Below are 15,502 nucleotides of genomic sequence, written 5' to 3' on the forward strand. Positions count from 1 at the left end.
GTTAAGAAACACTTCTTTAAATTTAGTAGCTATTTTAGTTTAGCTAAAAGGCAACATTTTTATTACATATGTTAATTTTAATTGAAATTAATCTCAACATTTTATTTTTTAAAGTAGGGAGAATATGAATCCATGTTCAGTAATGTCTTTATAAATAGAAGTCTTATGATTGATTCTGTCTAGTTACCCTGATAGAATGATTTACAAGATCACCTTTATATATATACATACACACATATATATATATACATATAACCATATATATATATACACATACAAGATCACTATATATATATAACCATATATATATATATATTATCATACATATATATACAAGATCATCATATATATATATATATATATATATAACTTGTTATTTTTCAGTAGTAAGATTTAGGGTAATTTGATACCTTCTTTATTCCTTTGTTATTAAAAACTTGAGAGCGTATCTATTTCCTTTTTTTTTTTTAATGTTAATTTATTTTTGAGAGAGAGAGAGAGAGTGTGAGCAGGTGAGGGGCATAGAGAGGGAGACACAGAATCTAAAACAGGCTCCAGGCTCTGAGCTGTCAGCACAGAGCCCCACACGAGGCTCGAATTCACAAGCTGTGAGATTATGACTTGAGCCAAAGTCTGACCCTTAACCGACTGAGCCACCCACACACCCCCAAGAGCGTATCTATTTCTAAATCTATAAATGACAACAAACTTAGATGAAGGTTTGTATTATACATTTCTAACTAAATCCTCTACACTGCACACATGCCTTGTGGCTATTACTCTTTGGAACTTTGCTTGTCTTTGCTGCATTATGCAGTTTCTTTACTCAGTCTTGAGGAGTCCATACCAAGACATGGACAGCTGTCTTGGATTACATTCTTCAATTTACTACCCCTAAAGAGCAACTAAAAATGCATTTTAAAAAATCTGGCATTGGGGCGCCTGGGTGGCTCAGTCAGTTAAGTGTCCAGCTTTGGCTTGGGTCATGATCTCATGGTTCATGGGTTCGAGCTCCATGTCAGGCTCCGTCTGACAGCTCAGAGCCTGGAGCCTGCTTCGGATTCTTTGTCTCCTCTCTCTGCCCCTCCTCTGCTTACACTCTGTCTCTCAAAAATGAATAAACATTAAAAAAATTAAAAACCCGGCATTAGTTTATCAACTGGAAAGCCAGTTTTACATAGTGGTTAAGATCATGTCCATTGAGGTCAAGTAACTCTTGGTCACTCAGAACACTGCCAATTACAAAGCATGTGACCTTGGGCTACCTAGCGTCACACAGACACATTTTTCATTTCTATAATACTGACTTAATGAAAGTATCGAGCTTACAGGGTTACTTTAAAGATTACATTATATAACATTTGCAAAGCACTTAGCATAATGACATACATGTAGAGCTTAGTCAGCAAAAGCCACACAAATAATCAATTGCCATTGTCCTGAATTCTGCAAAGGAGATATATAAGATGCTATGGGTGCATATAGCAGGTTTGAACCTGATCAGGAAGGTCAGCAAATATTTCCAGTACTCTGAATCATCCATCCACACCAGCATTTCCACGAATTCCTTAGTGTAGTAGGAGACTTCTGTGAATTTCTGAGGATGGTAAGGAAAAATGATTTCAGTGATTATATTAGATGTTTTCTCTTCTTTAAAAAAAAAATAAAAAAAAAGAAAGAAATCAGGAGATGTCATATGAATTTGTAGGAATCACTTGCCTGAGAGTAGCTCATTAGGTAATGATATGTCAAGGAATCTTACCCATATCATAACTAATGATAACTTTAAACATAAAAGTGCTTTTCCTCTTTTTAAAATTTTTAATGAGAAGTGAAAGCATTTGAAGGAGAACTGAAATATACCCTGAAAATTCAATCTACTACCCAAAGAAAAAGGATTATAAAAAAAAAATACAGATACCAGAAACAGCACACATAAATATGAGCAGAAGATACTGACCTATTTAATTGTAAATCCTGATGGGTTTTCAGGTATCAGTGAATTTTATTTTTCATCATACTTTGTGAACTATGCCTTAGGTACAGCAGAGACCCTCTTCCCAACTGACTTGCTAGTAAACACTGATGGTTGTATTGATAACACCAAATAGATCTTGCTTAGTCCGGGACTAAAATGCCTGTTTCTCCCTCTTGCTTGAAAAATCTTTCTCTGCCTGTGCCACAGAGGGTCAGAGTGATATCTGAGAGGCTCTGCAGATCCCTTCCTAAAAAAACTGTGTGGGAATGGCTGTTATAATAGGAGTGGAGAACACAGCAGACCCTCCCAGGCATTCACACGTCAGAAGGGTTGTCTCAAACGCCATGCTTTAGAAAAGTCTAAACGTATTGTGTCACAGTGACAGAGCAGTGACCTGGGAGGCAAGGTGGTTAGAGAAAGTTGATGAGATGAACTGTGGGGGTGCTTAAACAATTTGAAAAATCTGTGAGTCCTCTCCACCAAAGCACTAAGTCTGCAGGGCAAACAGAACTACTCCCGCACCTTTTCAGACCATTCTGTATTTTGTTTTGTTTGTTTTTGTCTTCAGATCTTTGTTTAATGATATCTTGAACATAACTACCTTGGCACACATATGTTGAGGGAAATGAGGGGCCATAGTGGCTACTGCTCAGAGTGCCCTTATGTAAGGACTGAAGAAAGTTGCTTTACCTGGAGTGATACAAACTTCTTGCTGTATTCCTCTCTGCCCACACAGGTTTGTAGGTGTAGCAACTAAGCCTGTGTGTTTGAAGATTTTCAAAACCAGTTTGAAGAATCTATTTTATAAATACATTGAAAGAGCAAAAATACCATCAAGAGTCAGTTTATATCCACCCTTCACCCGCCCCAGATGGGACAATTGCTGTAATAGCTTCTCTTGCAAAACGTTTTCTAAGTGCCAAGTTATGCAGGGAATGAAGCGTTACCTAGCAATATGGCCAACTTTCAATTATCCATGGCAATGAGAGACAGGGATAGTAGAGAGAATTAAAATTCACAGACTGTCCCCAAACTTGAGCTTAATCACTTACATCTTCTCCTCTTGCACTAAGTGTGTTGGAAACACTATCTGGAGATGAAGTCTTTTGATTTCAGTTTCATCTCTTCATGTCACTTGTCCTCCAAACAGGGAAAACAACAGAAATCCTTATTTAATCTTTCTATCTTCAAGAACTAATAACAGATTTGGATTATAGTGGATGTTCAAAAAATATTGAACTGTTAGCCTGGAATGAAATGGTCACAGTTTGGTATTGTGGGGTGAAAGGGTCTTTGTAATTCCTGAGCTGGGATACATTCCTTACTTATTTTTGTGAGTGAGACCAGCCAGAGTTTTAAGGTATTCGAAGAATGCAACTAGCTTCCCTTTTAAAGTTCTTATACTTAAACTCATTCATTCATTCATTCATTCGTTCATCATTCATTCACGAATGTTTATTAAATGTTTACAATGTGCTGGTCTCTGAGTATTGGAGATTCAGCAGGGAATAAGATAGATAAGGTTCCTCCCTTCATGGAGCTTAGATTCTAGTTGGAGAAGTCAGATTTAAAACAAATTAAAAATATATTAGTGGAATGTGTTAGTGCTGATAGGACGATGCAAAGAGATACAATACTGTATAGTTTGGGCGGGGAAAGGCACTAGTATAGCATGGTTAGCAATTCGTCTCTGTTGGAATATGAAATAGACCCTGCTATCCCAGAGAAAGAACGTTCCAGGTAAGAAGGATTTAAGTGGAGAAAGAATTTTGAATTGGGAACAAATATCTAGTCGTATAAAATCTTAACTCTTATATCAAGCTGGGATCAGCTGTGAGGTAGGAGAGTTTTCCTTCTTTCCTGATTCTCAAATTGGAAGCTTTACAAATGGTAATTTCTAGGTCTAAACAAGTGATTCTTCACTGTATTTAGGCCATAGATCCATTTGAGTCTCTAATTAAATGTGTGACACACACACGCGTGCGCACACACACACACACACACTATACTCTTTTTAAAAATATTTATTAATTTTAGAGAGCCAGAGCGAGAGCGAGAATGACAGCCAGAGCGAGATAGAGAGGGATTGAGAGAGAGAGAACAAGCAGGGGAGAGGCAGAGAGAGAGGGAGACAGAGGATCCAAAGCAGGCTCGCACTGTCAGCAACCCAGCAACTGAGCCACCCAGGCGCCCCAAGATCTACTCTTTTTTTTTTTTTTATTTTTTTTTATTTAAAAAAAAAATTTTTTTTTCAACGTTTATTTATTTTTGGGACAGAGAGAGACAGAGCATGAACGGGCGAGGGGCAGAGAGAGAGGGAGACACAGAATCGGAAACAGGCTCCAGGCTCTGAGCCATCAGCCCAGAGCCCGACGCGGGGCTCGAACTCACAGACCGCAAGATCGTGACCTGGCTGAAGTCGGACGCTTAACCGACTGCGCCACCCAGGCGCCCCAAGATCTACTCTTTTTAAAGTAATTCTGGACTTCAGTGACAACAGGTCATTTAATAACTGGAAGTCTAGAATATTTTATTCAGTCATATATTGAATGCCACTTTTTATTAGGTACTGTTCTCAGGCACTAAGGTTAAATGCAAAGACCTACTTCTCATGGAGCTTTGTCTAGGGCATAATTTTTAGGTGACTTTACAAACGCCTGTGACCTTGTTTTCTGCTGTCACTTCTTTTCAGGCCAAACATTTCAGTAATTGCCCACTTCCAGGAGCCTACTAATAAGAGACATAAATACAGCGTTCTTCTAACTTTGAGCAGTTATCTTGCTATTTTATTGTCTTGACAAGAAAGTTGTACCCATCTCTGTAATTCTGGTATTCAAATTAAGGGAGCTGAGTTATTCCCCCTCCTTGAGTTTGCTGAAGTAAAATAATGTCTGCTTTTTGTCCCTCGTCCCTCTGAGAAGAAGCAAGTTCATCATGGAGGCTACCAACTAGTGACTCCCAAATGGTTTTCATGAAGTTCTCTCCTTTTTTCGTCCTTTGCCCACATCACCTATCCTAGCACATGTGAGAGCTGGACTTCATACTAGCACAGAGAACAGTGACAAATGACCTGTTAACTCTAGGGAGCCTGGGATTTGGTGGTCTGGAGGAAGTTCCTCCATTTCCACAATAGGACCAGACCTGAAGCCTGGCTTGGAGAACCAGATGGAAAAGGCCACAGCCCTGCCCTATCCATAGGTAGAAGACAGACGCCGACAGCTCTCAACTGGTGGTGATTGGAGAGCTTCCTCAGGACACATGGTATCTCTACACTGCAGACATGGCGTAGGCAACAGAGGTCTTGATGAGGACTTCTTGGGATGAAATTCACTTTTTATTGTTACTTCTCCCTGTATCCCATCTGTGTGAAAATGGTGAAGGTTTGTGGAGAAGAGACGAGTCAGCACCTGGGGTTTTTATGATTGAACAGATCTAATTTTGAAGCTCATGTACTAGAGACACAAGTTCTCAAAAAGATTTCTACTCATCAGGTCCAATTTATCTCATCATAAAAATTGTATAAGCTAAAATATTAATAGTAATTTTCTAGGTTTGGGCCTGTCTCCTCCCAGATGATGATTTACTCACTACCAATAGATTCAGTATATATTTTTAAAAATCTATCCACTTTGTTAAGAAATAATGGATGTTTAATAAACTGCACATACATAAAGTGAACAATTTGCTAAGTTCTGTCATAGGTATATAGCTGTGGAACCATCACCACCATCAAGATAATGTATCCATCCTTCCCAAAAGTTTACTGATGCCCCTTTGAAATTAGTCCCTCCCGTCATGCTTCCCATCAGGCAACCACTACCTATCTGCCTCCTATGACTATAGACTTGTTTGCATTTTCTAGAATATATAAATAAAATTATATAAGTATGTACCATTTTTTTGGTCTAACTTCTTTCACTCAACATAATTATTTTGAGGTCCAGAATTACATTGCTTAATGTATCAATAGGTTTTCATTTTTTATTACTGAAATATAATTCACATACCATTCACCCATTTAAAATACACAATTCAGTGATTTTTTTTTTTAGTATATTTAAAGGGTTGTACAATTTTTTTTTTTTAGAAAGAGAGAGAGCATGCAAGACAGGGAGAGGGGCAGAGGGAGAAAGGGAGAAAGAGCAAAAGAGAGAGAGAGAGAAAATCTTAAATGCTCAATGCAGAGGCCAATGCACGGCCTGATCCCATGACCCTGAGATCATGACCTGAGCCAAAATCAAGAGTCGGATGCTTAACTGACTGAGCCACCCAGGCACCCCAAAAGATTGTACACCTTCTAATTCCAGAACACCAGTGTATAATTCCAGAACAACTTTATCTGCCTCACCCCACCACAAATCCTATATGCATTAGCAGTTAGTCCTATATTCTTGTTCCCCCAAGTCTCTGGCAACCACTAATTTACTTTGTCTTATGGACTTGTCTATTCTAGAAATTTCATATAAATGGATCCCACAATATGTAGTTCTTTGTATGTGGCTTCTTTCACTTAGCATAACCTTTGCAAGGTTCATCCTGGTTGGATTTATCAGTGTCTCATTCCTTCTTATGGCTGTGTAATATTCTGTTGTGTGGATATATTATGTATCATCCATTCATCAGTTGATGGTCAGGTCACTAGGGTTGTTTTCAGTTTGGGGCTATTGTGAATAATACTACCATGAACATTCTGGTATAAATTTTTACATGAAAATAAGTTTTCAGTTCTCTTGGGTATATATTTAGGAGTGGAATTTCTTGGTCATAATGTAACTCTGTGTAACTTTTGAACTATCAGACTATTTTCCAGAGGGCTCTACCCCTTTCACATTCCCATCACCAGTACCTAAGGGTTTCAATTTCTGTTCATCTTTGTCAAAACATGTTATTGTCTTTTTGATTATTGCTGTCCTGGTGGATGTGAAGTAGTATCTTATTGTTTTTAACTTATATTTCCCTAATGACTACTAATAGTGTTGAACATCTTTCCATTTGCTTATTGGCCATGTATGTATTCTTGGGGGGAAATGTATCAAATCCTTTGTCCATTTTTTGAGTTACTATTTTTTTTTTATTTTGGAGCTCTTTATATACTCTGGATATAAGACTCTTACTAGATACATGGTTTGAAAATTTTTTACTCCCACTTACTGGGGATTGTCCTTTCACTTTCTTGATAATATCCTTTGAGGCAAAAGGTTTTTAAATTTGGTGAAGTGTACTTTACCTGTTTTTATCCTTGGTTAGCTTGTGCTTCAGGTGCTGTCTCTAAGAAACCATTGTCTAATTCTCAGTTATGAAAATTTACATCTGTTTTGTTCTAAGAGTTTTTAAGTTTTATCTTTTACATTTAGGTTTTTGACTGATTTTGAGTTAATTTTGATTATTTTGGGAAGAGGTCCAACTTAATTTGTCTGTGGACATCCAGTTATCCCAGTACTTTTTGTTGAAAACACGATTCTTTCTTCATTAAATTGTCTCAGGGCCCTTGTCAAAAATCATTTAACTGTGCATATATGGGTTTGTTTCTGAAATCTCAAACCTATTCCATTGATGTGTATGCCAGTTCTTATCCCAGTACCCTAGTTTCGATTCTGAAAAATAAACGTGGAATTGCGATCAGTTGGTTGGTACAACAGATAAAATAAGTGGAACAGCAAGAAAAGTAGGAAGCAAATGAATGGCTATTCAGAATATACAAAAATACTTTTCCTTGAGGAAATAAAGCAAATAGTTTGCTGACAGAAAAGAGAAAGTTGTGAGAATGTGTTTGAAGTCTAATTCTATTTACAACTTTATTTTGTATTATTATTTATTTATTTTTATATATGATTTTTAAATGCTTATTTATTTTTGAGAGAGAGAGAGTGAGAGAGAGCAAGAGTGCGCATGTGTGAGTGGGGCAGGGGCAGAGAGAGAGGGAGACAGGATCCAAAGCAGGCTCTGCACTGCCATTGCATGTGGGGTCGAACTCACAAACTGCGATGATGACCTGAGCTGATGTCGGATGCTTAACTGACTGAGCCACCCAAGCACCCCAACAATTTTATTTTAGTATAAAGTTCCACCTTTTGGTGTCTAAACTGTAGTGGGCTTCAAAAACAGACATGTCAAATGTCAAGGTTAATCATGGACCCTTAACTTATTCATGGATTACATGTTAAGCACCTTAGTCACAATCCAGTGGGCAAACACAGAGATGCTTTCACCAGTGGAATTAATCAGCTTTTCAGAGAAAATGAGTTGTATCCATTTCCACATCCCACAAGTCAAACTAAAACGATGATGAGGAAATGCTGATTTGTTTACGGTAGTGTTATGTTGGGGAGGATGTGGCCGGGGATGGCAGGAAGCAGCCATGTCTGAATTTTTATGTGCGTTCTCTTCACTGTTTTTTTTTTTTTTTTTTTTTTTTTTAATTTTGAAATAGAGCATGATAATTAAGTTCATGGGAGATGGCTAAGATTGGGCAGCCAATTCACAGGTGTGGGAAACATCTGAGTCAACCCCTTCCAGGGGTGAGGGTGCCAAAGTGAACACCTGGCTGCGCATAGGGGTTGCTTCGTCTGCCAAAATCGTTGCTGCGAAGTGATCGGCAGCGCCAACAGCAGTCGAAAGACCGAGCACAACTGAACTGCAGAAGAGGACCCTGAGGATGAGAAACCCAGGGCTGGGAGCTAAAGGTTGGAGCAAATGCTGTTTAAATGCAGCAAACAAAATAACTGTTTTGATTATTGTTAAGGATTTTTGGCATTGGTAGGACTGGAGAATCATTGACCCTTCATTAAAACATTTCAGGGGCGCCTGGGTGGCGCAGTCGGTTAAGCGTCCGACTTCAGCCAGGTCACGATCTCACGATCTCGCGGTCTGTGAGTTCGAGACCCGCGTCAGGCTCTGGGCTGATGGCTCAGAGCCTGGAGCCTGTTTCCGATTCTGTGTCTCCCTCTCTCTCTGCCCCTCCCCCGTTCATGCTCTGTCTCTCTCTGTCCCAAAAATAAATAAACGTTGAAAAAAAAATTAAAAAAAAAAACAAAAACCAACATTTCAAATCCTTGTGTTAATATGGTGCTTTGTTTATAATATTAGAGGAGCAGGGAATTTTAAAGATCATTTAGGTTAAATGGATTATATGATATTTGAATATCCCTATAGCCAGGGACTGAGCTAGGCATGGGAGCACAGAGGTAAATGTATAGTGCTCTCTTTCAGAGAACTCCTAAGACTCTTACGCTATTGATCATAGCACAGTTTTGACATATTAAATAATAAATGTATTATGATTCTCCACACATTCTATTATAAGGGGTAAATATAGGAAACAAAGTTACATTGGAGAGAGCAAGGCAGGGCTTTGCAAAAGGAGAATATCAATTGTGAAGGGCAGAGAATTAGGTAGAAGGTAGTGGAGGCATACAATAACATAGCATGTTCAGGCAACCGTACGGAGATATTCCATTGGTGGGCATATCACCTTTACATATATTTTTAAAGTCCTTTCTGTCTTTTGGCAGTTGTTTCTGTATCACCCAAATAGGGCCAAATTTCTAGAATTTCCATTATGTAACCATATTTAGATCACTCCTAGTATTTTAGTGCTCAGTTTATAGAATTACTTTGTGAATATGGTAGATTATAGTATCTATTAAAAATTCTTCCTTTCCTCTCTGCCCTTGCAGTGGTTCATTATGAGTAGAATATTAATCTCCAGGGGCGCCTGGGTGGCGCAGTCGGTTAAGCGTCCGGCTTCGGCCAGGTCACGATCTCGCGGTCCGTGGGTTCGAGCCCCGCGTCGGGCTCTGGGCTGATGGCTCAGAGCCTGGAGCCTGTTTCCGATTCTGTGTCTCCCTCTCTCTCTGCCCCTCCCCCGTTCATGCTCTGTCTCTCTCTGTCCCAAAAATAAATAAACGTTGAAAAAAAAAATTAAAAAAAAAAAAGAATATTAATATCCATCCCATTATGTAGGACTTGACCTTATGACTTGCACTGAACAATGGAATTTGGAAGGGAAGGACATGGTCACTTCTGAGCCATGTCCTTACTTAGCAGGTTGCCCCCCATGTCTCGTAAGCTGCTCTGATCCATCAAGAGATCAAAAGTCTGCCAAACTGTGAACATAAAATATAGTGTTGTAAGCCATTGAGATCTTGGGATTGTTTTTTATATATTGGTACTGCAGCAAAAGCTAATAAAGCAACTGTGCTCATTGTTAAAAAACTATTGGAAAATAGTTATTGTTGCTTCAGATGAAGAATATGAATGAGTTTTGAAGGAGCCTAATAGTATAAAGATTACAGGGTTAAAAACCATATAAAATGAAAACATTAAAAAGGTTGCATATTTTTACAATATAAGACCATGCTATTATCTTGTGGGATAGACTCTTTTAATGGGAATATGAGGGTAATATGTAAGATTAAAATTATAAAAGGTGATAAGTAAAATTTATAGGATGATGGATCCACACAATATATTGGGCTTTGTAATAAAATGTTTGTGGTGATATATGAGAAAACCTTAATTCAAAATTCTCTTTCCTGGCTACACTATATACATTTTTAACACCTCCTTACCATCAGCAGCACCTATATTTCTATTCTTCATTTTCTTTTTCTTAACATATATCACGCCCTAACACATTTAAAATAATTACTTATATATTTTTTCACTCTCTATCTCTCCACTAGAGTATGAGCTCCATGAAGTCAGGGCTTGGTCTGTTTTGTTTGTAGCTCTATTTTCATTTTCTAAAATAGTGGCAAAGAAAATTATATGCACTGAATGAATGTGTACTGGAAGTGAAAAAGAATAAATGGCTTGAGTGAAAAGGAAATTACATGTTCATCTAGAAAAAATGCACTTTACCTAATCAAAGAAATAATTACAAAGAAATAAAGTCCTCAGAGGAATTGGAAATTTATTAATGCCTCTAGAGTACCCTCTCTTTGTCCTTTTTTCAGCACTTCATATCCCTGCTTCTTTGTTGTGTATGTGTATGTACACATGTGCATGTGTATGTATACATGTGCACCTGTTGGTCTTATTCGCTCCTACTGTAAATGGTCTTCCTCCATGCAGCTAGGAAAGATGGCTGCTGGAAGTTCCCAATGATCTCACTGCAAATTCATAAGGGAAGATAATGCTTCTTCCTCCTGGACATCTATCAGTCCCTAGAAAGGTATATACCTTGGGGTCATCTGTTCGCTCTTTGTATGAATTGCTAAAGCGGGAGAACAGGTAGTATGATTGGAAGGCCTGGAACACATGCCCATCAATGAAGTTGGCAGGGTGAGGTGGATAGGTGTGTTTAATAGTGTAAATAGTGAAGTTGTAGCCAAATGAATGAGAGCAAGTTAGTTCTGTAAGTGAAAGGAAATATGCTATATGTGCACTATGGGTTCAATTCCACTTGTAGACAAAGGGAGATACTGCAACATGTATCATGGTTAACTAATATTAATTGATAAATGTGCCATTTCTCACTGAACCTGGGTGTGGTCCTGGAATCTCCCATATTGACCCTTGATATGACCTGAGAATTCATTTATGTGTAGACTTCCATACATCTCTACAAATTGATTTTGGACCTTCATATGAAGCCCATTTTGTATTAGGTCCTAAATAATTGCATACTGCGAGAAAGATGTACAGTATTAAGCGTGGAAATAAATGATGTGTCATGGCTAATAGATCTGTCATGGAAGAGGTGATTCTACCCTAGTCCAAGGAATATGGATAATACACCAGGCTGGACGTTGTTATTCCTAGGAGCTACAAGGAATAAAACTCTTCCTGAGGATGGTAATGTAAAACCTGAGCAAGAAACATAGCAGGGGATCACTTACCAATCACAGCTTGAACAAGAGTACCTAGTCAGATCCAGATCTAGAGATTTAAGAATAGGCGTGATAAAATTGAAGGTGAAATCAGGGAAGCCAGGAATCCACAGAAGAGAAGGAATTGGAAGATTAATAGGATACTGAGTATATTCTCATGAAATTGCTGTGGCACATTCTGGTAGATTTTTTTTTTAAAAACTGTGCCTCAGTGCCGCTGGTTGAGAGGCAGCTGAATCAGACATAGAATTCCCTTCTATCCATTGGTCTATGTCAGTATTTAGGTAGCAGTCATTATCACGTAACCTCAGTTCAGGTATTTTTTTTCTACTTTCTAACTCCCTGAACTCCCAATAAATACATCATTTTCTTGATGGATTTGATTCAATTGATTTTTTTTTTTTTTTTTGGGATGTCAGCTAAGGCCACTTCCAGTGCCCCACCCCAGTCACTATCATTACCATTTGGTAACTGTCATTGCTCCATCATTTTCCTTGCAAGCTCTTTCTACAGCCTCTATTTCACAGCTCCTAATGAAGGAGCCCATTTGAGGAATTGGTTTATTTTTATTCTGGTTTACCACAGTCATTTTAACCACTATCAGGAGCCTTCATATTTAAACATATAAATTACTTACACTAGCAAGTCAATTTTAATTCAATAATACATAAACATTATCTTATTCCTTTGTAAAATACAGAATTTGTTATTTTTTCCAAGTGTCAAACAAAAGTGAACATAATCTGGACAAATATAATTGTCCTAAAGGGCGCTGAGGGTATATAGTGACCTACATTAGTAGAAATGTTTCATCAGTTTAAATTCACTGATCTGTTTCAAAACATCAGTTTGTAGGGCTCTTGTTAGCCATATGCCTTTATGTTTCATGTTAAACACCATATAATAGATTCTGGTGATTGGGTTCTAAAACATTTACATGCATCAGTTAGTTAATAAACTTTTATGGAATGAATCATTAATTTCTTCAAAATAGATGGTTTTTATAGTTATATTCCACTTAGGACGTAGGACTTTCTCCTGGTGTGCAGGTTTTATCTCTCATTTAGTTAATTTTTTTTTTCAAAAAAAAAAAAAAGAAAACCAGGGTTCTGTCTCTTTTTTACCTTCCTAAAGCAGGGAAAATATGAGTTACACATTTTTCCTTGGCAGTGAGTATACATAGTGTAAAGATTGAATTACCTTTGGCTTAGATCCTTGCCCTCAGGGTTTGTAACAAATCTAGATTCTGTGGTCATTTGGGAGAAGGCTCTGCCTGGCCAGCTTGGCATGAGGGTTGTGGGGCTGGAGATGATTTTGTTAAGAGTCTTGGGCACCAATTAATTGTAGAAGTTGGTAGACCTATTGTCTTAGCAGCATACTGTGTTCCTTTGCCCTGACCTTACATTAATGATCTGGCTGGATTTGGTCAGTGGTTGCTCCAAGTCCAAATTTTGTAGAAAAACTTCGCAAAAATATTTGCGATTATTTTCCCACGTGCTTTGCACCCAGAATCTAATATAGGCATACCTTGGAGGGATTGTGAGTTTGGTTCTAGACCACTGCAGTAAAGTGACTCTAATGCATTTTTTTTTTTGTTTTTTCAGGACATCTGAAAGTTTTGTTTATACTGTACTGTAGTCTCCTAAGTGTGCAATGCCATTATGCCTAAGAAATGTATGTACCTTAATAAAAAAAATACTTTATTGCTAAAAAATGTTAATCACGTGAGCTGTTAGTGAGTTACAGTCTTTTTGCTGGTAGAGGGTCTTACCTCAGTGTTGATGGCTGCTGACTGATCAGGGTGGTGATTGCTGAAGTTGGGGTGGCTGTGGCTATTTTTAAAAATTACACAGCCCTAAAGTTTGCCACATCGATGAACTCTTTTTTCATAAATAATTTCTCTGTAGCATGTGATGTGTTTGCTAGCATTTTACCCACTGAGCTTCTTTCAGAATTGGAATCAATCCCCTCAAACTCTGCTGATCCTTTATCAACTAATTTTATATAATATTCTACATCCTTTGTTGTCATTCCAGCAATCTTCACAGTGTCTTCACCAGGAGTAGATTCCATCTCAAGAAACTGCTTCGCTCATCTATAAGCAATAACTCCTCATCTGTTCAAGTTTTAACATGAGATTGCAGCAACTCAGTCACATCTTCAGTTTCTACTTATAGTTCCAATTCTCTTACCATTTCCACCACATCTGCAGTGACTTCTTCCACTAAAGTCTTGAGCCCTTCAAAGTCATCCATGCAGGCTGGAATCACTGTCTTCCAAACTCCTGTTCCTGTTGATATTTGGGTCTCTTTCCGTGCATCACAAATGTTCTTAATGGTATCTAGAATCTTTCTCAGAAGGTTTTTAATTTACTTTGCCCAGATCTATCAGAGGAACCATTCACTCTTTATAGCAGCTATAGCCTTACAAAATGTAGTTCTTAAGTAGTAAGACTTGAAGGTTGAAATGACTCCTTGATCCATGGGCTACAGAATGGATGTTGTGTTAGCAGTCATGAAAACATTAATCTCCTTGTACATCTCCATCAGAGCTCTTTGGTAACCAGGTTCATTACCAGTGAGCAGTCATATTTTGAAAGGGATATTTTTTTTTGTGAGTGGTAGGTTTCAACAGTGGACTTAAAATATTCAGTAAACCATGTTATAAACAGGTGAGCTGTTATCCAGACTTTGTTGTTCTATTTATAGAACATAGAGTAAATTTAGCATATTTTTTTAATTTAATTTTTGAGAGAGAGCAAGCATGAGTGGGGGGAGGGGAAGAGGGAGAAAGAGTTTTTTTGTTTGTTTTTTGTTTTTGTTTTTTTCAGAGACAAAGAGAGATAGAGCATGGGAGAGAGAATCTTAAGCAGGCTTCACACCCTGCATGAAGCCCAATGCAGGGCTTACTCATCTCACAACCATGAGATGAAATCAATAGTCGGATGCTTAACCGACTGAGCCACACAGGCACCCCAATCTAGCATAATTCTTAAGGGCCCCAAGATTATCAGAATGGTAAGTGATGATTGGTTTCAATTGAAAGTCATCAGCCATGAACAAGGGAGCATGATTTTTGAAGTTTTGAGGCCAGGCATTGACTTCACGTTAGCTATGGAAGTCCTAGATGGCAACCTCTTTTAATGTAAGACTGTTTTGCCTATTTTGAAAACTACTGTTCAGTGTAACCACCTTCATTAATGATCTTAGTTAGATCTTCTGGAAAACTTGCTGCAGTTACTATCTCAGCACTTGCTGCTTCACCTTAGAGTAGAAGTTTCAGTTATGGAGAATGCTTCTTAAACCTCAGGATCCGTTTTCAAACTTTTCTTCTGCAGCTTCCTCACCTCTCCTTGTCTTCACAGAATTGAAGAGCATTAGGGCCTTGCTTTGGATTAGGCTTTAGCTTAGGCTTGTAGCTGGTTTTCTCTTCTATTCAGATCATTAAACCTTTCTCCATATCAGCAATAAGGCTATATAACTTTTGTATTGTTCATGTGTTTACTGGAGTAGCACTTTTAATTTCCTTCAAAAATTTTCCCTTTCATTTAAAACTTGGATAATTGTTACAAAAGACCTAATTTTGGCCTGTCTTGGCTTTCAACATGCCTTCTTCTCTAAGGTTAATCATTTATAGCTTTTGATTTGAAGTGAGAGATGTGTGGGGCACCTGGGTGGTTCAGGTGGTTAAG

This window comes from Lynx rufus, unplaced genomic scaffold, assembly GCF_022079265.1.
Source record: "Lynx rufus isolate CCGP_SWC_20201006 ecotype Redwood Valley unplaced genomic scaffold, mLynRuf1.p SCAF_9, whole genome shotgun sequence".
Classification (NCBI taxonomy): Eukaryota; Metazoa; Chordata; class Mammalia; order Carnivora; family Felidae; genus Lynx; species Lynx rufus.